This window comes from Chanos chanos, chromosome 9, assembly GCF_902362185.1.
Source record: "Chanos chanos chromosome 9, fChaCha1.1, whole genome shotgun sequence".
Lineage (NCBI taxonomy): Eukaryota > Metazoa > Chordata > Actinopteri > Gonorynchiformes > Chanidae > Chanos > Chanos chanos.
In genome coordinates this window covers 39,691,070-39,699,560 of record NC_044503.1, presented here as the reverse complement: position 1 = coordinate 39,699,560, position 8,491 = coordinate 39,691,070, and the positions used below count along the sequence as shown (strand labels likewise).

Here is an 8,491-nt window from a genome sequence, read left to right as displayed (position 1 = left end):
AATTCTTGTTTTGTAGATAGCAGTAACATTACTTAAATATCATATACCATGCACAATGTATTTTGATAAGTCATACTTTATCTACCCAGTGGAGGGTTAGTGAAATTGTACTTCAATTAAAAAAAAAAAAAAGTTACAAACTTTTGTGGTCTTCATCTTCCCTTTCTTTTTCTGTTCAGTAAAGTATATATCTTATTTCTCATATTTTGAATCATGGATGGACTGGCTGACTGACAGGTTGTGAGACAACTATCAAACCCCACTAGTTGAATATTGTATTCTTATATATGTTAGGTTTCCAGACTCTGCTCTGTGCCTAGAATAGTAGCCTGACTGAGGCCCAGCAGCCAACCATTGGTTCAAAAAGGCTGAGAAGCTATCGTGGTCAGCTCATGTCTATCTCCAATGAGCCATTCAATGTTAAAAGCTTCAAGCTGACCGTCATTACAGAGAGGCTCCTGACTACCAAGCAGTGTGGCTATCTGCCAAGGATGTAACAGTATATCTGTCCAGCTGAAAGCTCAGGTCATTGGACCTCTCACCTACAATCCACGAATGCCATTTCAGGTCCCCTTGCTTCCTCTGCTCCATCAAATGTCCCTTTATGTCCTTTGGAGTTTGAGCGGTCCACTGCTTATGGAGTCTGTACTATCTTGGATTCATTACAACCAAAGGTAAAGTGCAGTTTTAGATAGACTGCAAGGGTTATGACCCTAAGCAGCTGTGCCAGGTTCCAGGCTCCAATACCTTGGACCTTAATCTCATCCAAGAGTTCTAACTGCACTATCTAGGTTACCTGACTCCACAGTGAGCCTTTAGAGAATGAGCCATAAGACTGGTTCTGCATACTGTAATTAAGTGCTTTGACATGCTTTGGAGACCACCTAGGCTGTACTCCTGTCTTTCCTAAAACAACACTGTGATTCAGGTAGTACAGACTCTGTGATGTAGCTCATCAGCCTCTGTGGCTTGGCCACCATTTTACCAACAGCAGCAAGAAACTACAGATGGACTTGTCACCCTTGTTTTTCTAGATGGTAATGATGTTTGCAGGGATGCTCTCACCAGCCCAGGCCTTGATGATGTGTCATCTGTTTCAGCTCGGCAGCCCTGTAACTGATTTAGTAACTCTAATCAACTCATGATTTTGATGTTTCTTTTCTTACTGTAGTAAGCCTCTGGTACCCTCTTAACATTTCCAGACAAAAGATACAATAGGGTGTTATATGCTAAGAGCTAATCTTTATGCTTTTAATTTAGTTTAGATGTATGAGAAGAAAAGTTTGCATCACCAACCCAACCCAATAATGTCGTAATTTACAGATAATGTACTAACTCCCAGTAATGTAGTAAAATTATTATTATTATTATTATTATTATTATTATTGTCATTAGTTAGTTAGTTATTTAGTTATTCACGTTAGTCCCTATGGAACATGTGACTGCGATAAGCTTCCTCCATGTGTCACGGTCTTGTGCCTTGGCTAATGCTTCGCCCCAAGACAGACCCATCTCCTCTAGCTTAGCCATCATACATCTCCACCAGGTTGTCTTCGGTCTGTCTTTCTTTTGCCAGCTGGAGTCCATCTCGAGCAACTTTAGGAATCCTATCACAGGACATCATCAAGACCAAGCCAGCTGATCGTTCTCATCTTGATTTCCTGAGTCAAGCTCTTGCAGCCTGTCTTCTTGTACAGGTTCTCATTGGATATTTTGTTTTGCCAGTAGATGTTGCAGATCTTTCCAAGGAAGCTGTTGTGGAAGGCATTGACTTTTTCCATGTCTTTTTGCACCACTCTCCAGCACTCAGAGCCATAAAGGAGCACTGACTTAACATTGCTGATCTTTGTTTTGATGCTGTACTGTTTGGACTTCCAGATGTTACGGAGTCGACTGTAAGCACCTCTGGCCTTGTTGAGTCAGGCCTTGATTTCCTTTTGGGCACCATTGTCACTGCTTATTAGACAACTGAGGTATGTGAAGTCTCAAGATTTATGGTAATTGGTGGGTAAACTGGTGCATTTACACACATCACTTTGGTCTTCTTCTTGCTGATGTGGAGGTCAGTTTTCTTGGCAAAGTCTGAAAGTCTGTCTCAGTCTTCATTTGGATGTGGCCATGTGTTGATGAGATAATAGCCAGATCATTAGCAAATTCAAGGTCCTCCAGCTGTGCAGACATGCTCCACTGAATGCCACTTGGACAGTCAGATGTTGTTTGGCGCATAACCCAGTCGATGGTAATCAGGAACAGGATACGGGAGAGAATACACCCTTGTCGCACTCCAGATTTGACTTCAAACCATTGCATGAGAGCATTATCCAGGATGATGCTGCACTCAAAGCATTTGTAGAATTTCCCTATGATGTTGACAACTTTTAGGGGAATTCCCTAAGCCCTAAGGATCTTCCACAGGCTTTCTCGATGAACACTGTCAAATGCCTTCTTGAATTCAATGAAATTGAGGTAGTGGGGCACATTCCATTCCAGGCACTGCTCAATGATGTTACGAAGAGCGAATATCTGGTTGACGCAACCACTGCCCTTGCGAAATTCTGCTTGTCTGAGTTTTGCGCCCACTCCTGCGTCAATCCTTTTGAGGAGAATCCTGCAGAAGACTTTACTGGGAATGGAGAGAAGGGTTATTCCTCACCAGTTGTCACAGTTGCTGAGGTCACCTTTCTTGGCAGTTTACAGATCAATCCCTTGCTCCAGTCCTTTGGTCTGACATTATTATTTTCATATATCTTGATAAACAGGTCTGTTAGCACTGTGGCAGCTGTGGTGGTATCAGCTTTTAGCAGCTCCACTTGAATGGCATCTATTCCAACTGCTTTGCAACTTTTCATTGCCTTGATTGCTGTTAGTACTTCAGTTGGGTAGGTGGGCTGGTGTCAGTGTCAACTATGTCATCCGCAGGTTCTGGTTGGGCTGGGTCTTCAGGCTCTGGCCAATTCAGCACCTCTTTGAAATGCTAAACCCATCTTGCTGCTTTCTTTCTTCTCAGTTGCTATGACCTTCGCCTTTGTCTTTGACTGGCATGGTATTGGTGTTATGTTGACCACAGAGTTGTTTGGTGTTCTTGTAAACATTGCTCAGTTTTCTCCCTCAGCTGCAGCCTGTTCTGCTTCACTCGCCAGATTCTCGATAAAGGCTCTGTTGTCCCTTCAAGCACTCCCTTTGACCATGATGTCTTTGGCCTTGTACTCCTCCTTAGCTCGTTCAGTCAGCCTAGGTGAGTTACTGCTGAGAAGTCTTTGGCCTCCCTCTTTCTCTGATTGACCTCCATGTGTCAGCTGTTAACCATTCCTTATCATTCTTCTTCCTGAAGCCAAGAACCTTCTCCGTTGAGTCTTTGTAGGCAAGCTCGATGTTTTCCCACTTCTCTTTTAGTCTCTATGGTAACGCTCCATCAAGATGGCTGTCATTCTCTGAGCTCTATCTTAAATTGAACTTTTTTGTTAATTTATTCATACTATTTTATGGAAGAACACTATAATTTTGAATGTTATGATCACCTACGATAGGGAGACTTTGATCAACATCAGATCTACAATCGATATGCATTTTGTAGCCAAAAATTGTTCAACGGACTCAGCGGACTTTGCCACTGTTTTGCACATGGTATGCACATTCCATGCTCCAAGGTGAACGGTGAATGGTGAACAGGTCCTAGGAAACTCCTAATCAAGCTCCTGACTTCCCTGGGTGGGCTTTGTTCAGAAGCTGTCATTGTGCCAATGGTCTTGCTAGATTTCTCTGTCGAAACTGTAGTTGTTTTCTGTATTGCTGTCACAGTTTCTGTAATTTTAAAGGTAGTTTTACAGGGTGGAGTCGTTAGCCCCATGCCCAACTCCCAACCTGGTGGACCAGGGGCTGATTTTCATCTGGCTTCTACCCCGGTGACCTGTCCGGCTGAAGCCCCTGGTGATATAGCTCTCAGGGGTCATTGAGACATAAAAGCCTCACCACCACTTCATGGTATCAGCACAAAGGAGAAGATTATTGTCATCATTATTACATTACGGGGTTCTGCGAAAATAATGTTAATCCAATAATGGAATAACCCCCCATTAATGTAATAATTTATTAGATTATTGGTACAGAGAATATTACATTATTGGTAACACACTTTATAACATTATTGTGAAGGTATAACATTATCAGGTTTTATTATACTTTTGATAGACTTATGTGAAAATTTTCATTACATTACTGGGAGTTATTACATCATGAGAAAATTATTACATTATTGGGTTCTACAGGGATTACATTAGATAAAGTATGGCTTTGCAAAATAGTGACTAGTACAATGACTTCCACCATTGCCTCCACCATAGCTTGAATGCGTAAAGAGAAAGTAAATATACAAGATGGGCTGGGACTCACTACAAGCTCCAGTTAGCAAGTGTGACACCAATGGAATTTGAACAATAAACCTTTGTACTGTTAGACGCAGCCTTAGGCTGAACCTCTCTGGAACATTTTAGATTGTTTACATCACCAATCTGAGTATGCAATACAATAAAATTCATTACATCAGGAGGTTCAGAGTAAAGATTACAGGCATTTTAGAAGCAGGCAGATTAGATAAGACTTATTTTCCACCTACACACTGTATTTGTTATTCATTATCGCAAAATGTTCTTTTAATTTCACCTTCACTTTCTTGTAAATGGTGATTTATTAACAAGCACAAAACTTGAAAAGCTATACTGGGTACTGGTGTGAAAAGACTTAACACCAGACTGACGAACCGATAAAGTGATGTAAAAAAGAATGAGAAGAATGAGTCTTTTGTCGATTAAGTCTTCAAACTGATGCTCTTTTGTAGAAGGTGTGGGTATATATTCAAAAAATAAAGGAAACAAAGGCACAGTGTTCTGAAGAAGAAAAAAAATGGACGCCTTTATCAGAGCGAGGCAAAAAAGCTAAAAACAAGTAGGCCTACGTGTTGCGGCCATACTGACCTTCTTCAGGGCACAAAGTGGAGTGACTAACCAGAGGTGAAACAGGGTATAAGTAACGCTCGTAGGTGAAGGATTGGTGGAGGCTAGAACAAGTCATGTGACGAACAACTGACATAAACAGAAAGACAAAAGTTAAGTAGACACTCATAATAGCAATTAATAACATGATCAAAGCAAACTATAATCATCAAAAAAAAAAGTTAAAAATAGAATTGCATGTTATTGTACATATGCATATGACATTAAATTATTTAATGTATACAAAGGGGGAGGAATCACGTTCTTCATTAAGTCCCAGGAAGGATGTGGCATTCAAGGTGCAGATCCAGAATGTCTCCTGTTGAAGGAGAGATCTTAGTGTGGGTGCCTTTCCCTTAGTGTGGGTGCCTGCCTAAAGCAGAAAGAGGGTGCATCACAAAATACATCTTTTAGGAAAGAGTCACTCTGTAATATTCCCCAGTTACTTTTGATAATCTCTTGAATTTTGATGGCTTGTTTGACGATGTACTGTATCGGGTGATGAAACAGATCTGATAGTACCTCTGTGGTCTTTGTTGTTTGATGAACAGGTCTTCCCTCTTACACTGGTTTGCCATATGTTGGGCCTCTGTGACCACATGAGCCTTATACCTTCAGCACGACTATGTATATAAACGAAGACAGTCGGCTTTCCTTAACTACGGGTACATTGTTCCAGGACTCCCCGCGAATGTGCAAAAACTGCAGATGCTCAGGACATGTATAAAATGATGTCCATCACTCACCAATTACCATCACTTTTCGTTGCCTTTTTGGAGCCATATTATCACTAACCTAGCAATTAAGGACAGCAAAATCATGTATTTAAAGACGATTGTGCGCACAAAGCAAACACAAGAGCTGATACAGCTGGACTGAGGCTTGGCTTGGTTTGGCACCATGCGTAGGAATTTCAAAGCACAGTTGGCTTTGATGGGCCTGTAATGGCTAATGCATGTTGGATGTCTATCAATACAAGTGTATACAAGTGTTTCTTATACAGTTAGACTGACATTATATCTAAGTTTTACGTTAGGTCTCAGCATTAGTAACATGTCCCACGTTGTTCCACACAAACTTACTACTTGTCCCCCATTTGGTCAGTTTGCATCTGGTCACCCTATACCTTTGACCCCAAGTAAAGGACAGCTGTATAACCATCAAATATGTAATTAATGAGCCTCTCATTTTGACTTTTTTTAAAATATGTTTTCAGTATGTTTCTGTATGCTCCATTTGAAGAGTCCATTGTAATTTAGCTGCACGACAGAGCATTGACATTAAAGGCTACACGGGCCTACCACTGCAGTATTAAACACCATGCAACACCTAACAAGTTTGTGTGGTTATCAAAATATAGTCTAAATATTACATATAGGCTAACTGATAGAAAGTTACAGCGAGGAAGGGGGGCAGGCCTCTGTACCCAGTCCCACCCAGTCCACCCTGCTCTCTTATTGTTACACTGTATTTGAATTTTTTTTGTTATGAAAAAATGCAGATTTTCTCAATGTATGCTGCAAATGTGAATTTATGTATTTCATAAATTAACAGTTAAGTTTTCCTGCATTTTGTTCTTTCTAAGTGCATCCCTTATTCAGTTAATGAAACAGCAAGAGGGAGACTTTTTGTAACTAGGTTTGTAAGGTTGTAAGGTTGCACTTGACTATATATCCTAATACCATGCTAAACATGACTAGTGAATTTGCTAGCATAGCACAAGAAAAGAAACAACTCACCGGAGTTTTGCTCAACAAATGCAGACGTGGGAAAAGTTACTCTACACGTTGCTTTAACACAGAGTTTTTGCAAATTATGAAATAAAAATGGACTGAATCAATTGAATGACTCCTGTATGAAATACTAACAAGCTGGCTTCTGGAATGTTTGCTCATGTCTGTGCGGCTGTTTTTTTTTGTTGTTTTTTTTGTTCCAGAAGTAAAAAGAACTATCTATAACTGGCTTACAGAGTAGGGGATTAATTCACGTGAGTTACAGGTAGATAACCAGGCAGTGAACTGGTCAGACAGGAGGTGTTTAGAGGTAAAACATTCCCTTTTTCCTTAGTTAATTGTTGAGTAGATAGTTTGTAAGCTCTTTATTTATGGCAGCATGTCATTCTGCATCCTTGTACTCTAACCTGTTTGTAAAATGAGTTCACACTATTATCACTCTATTGTGTTCATTCGTTTTGGTGGCTAAAGGTGTGAAATGATCCTTAGTCTCACATTCAGAGGAGGAACTAATGATGTTGTAAGACATCAATGTTAGTAAATACTTTTTTTTTTTTAGATGTCAAATGAAGTGTCCACTTGGAGAGAACTGGGGAGCATGTTCCTCAAAAGAAACAAAGCCCTGATATTTTTTTCCCTCTGTGAGAAAAACAAAAACCTTGAACACTGCAAACGAAAGCTGTTCTCACACTGAACATTTTAGCTAATTAGTTATAAGTACCTTGCATGCATGGATCAAGTCAATGAGTGGTTCTGAGGTGTAAAACAATGTTACAAACATTGAAGAGTTTAGATATTCTCTGTGAACTGGAAATTCTGTTTTTGTTAGAATTAAGAAACTCTAATCTGCTCTTCCCTGTCATTGATTATTTCCTCCTTGAGCTGTATTGGGCCTTGTAATTTTATGAACTATAGATTTAGGACATAGGGAACTGTAATGATTCCATTTTGTCACAGCCTGCACCTCGTTTTGGACTTTTAGTTTGATATGTCTTTGTGCTCTTGTTCTGTGTCTGTCTCCGCCCCTCACCTGTTCCTGTTTGTCTCATTTATTAACCTTGTTAATTTCTACCGATCATGCTTTGCCCTGTTTAGTTTCCCTCTGTATTTAAGCCCTAGTGTTTGCCTTGTCCTTTGTCTATCGTTCTTTGTGTTTTGAGCACGCTGTTGTGCTGCACCTTTTTGTTATTGGTTTTGTTCCTGTTTTGCTTTTGTATTTTCATCTTTATTTTGTTAGTAAAGTCCTCCGTTTGTCATTTTCATCATCGTGTCTTTGCACTTGGGTCCTGCACCACACCACCAGCGTGACACATTTTAACATTTTTCTGCTGTTTGAATAGCATTCTGATAATCCTGGCCAGATCATTTTGGCCCTGTTCACACCTTGCATTAAGATCCGATTTTGGTGATCCGATCACAAGCGGACAGCTCAAAAGTACCGGTGTAAATGCATCCAATGTGCATTGAGGTCACATCAAGATCCGATCACTCGGGGCTGGTCTGGACTGCATATGACCACATTCTTATAGCAGTGTAAACGCGAATGCAAACTTGACCACATTGAACAATCACCTACTCAACTGACATCCTCTGCTTACACGGAAGTACGAACTCATTCACGTATGTGGGCTACATATTCGCTGGCTAACTGCGACAACAGGCAACAACAACAGCAGTAACAACAACAGGCAAAATGTATATTGTTTTGATTTCTTCTTCTTCTTTTCATTTCTGACAGACGAGGCACGGGGAGTGCATTGATGCCTCACG

General features: G+C 40.4%; 1 pseudogene; it reads right to left on the bottom strand.

The window, feature by feature from the left end:
- Positions 1-2,031: 2,031 nt before the first annotated feature.
- On the bottom strand, positions 2,032-3,042 carry LOC115821785 (uncharacterized; annotated as a pseudogene).
- Positions 3,043-8,491: the final 5,449 nt, after the last annotated feature.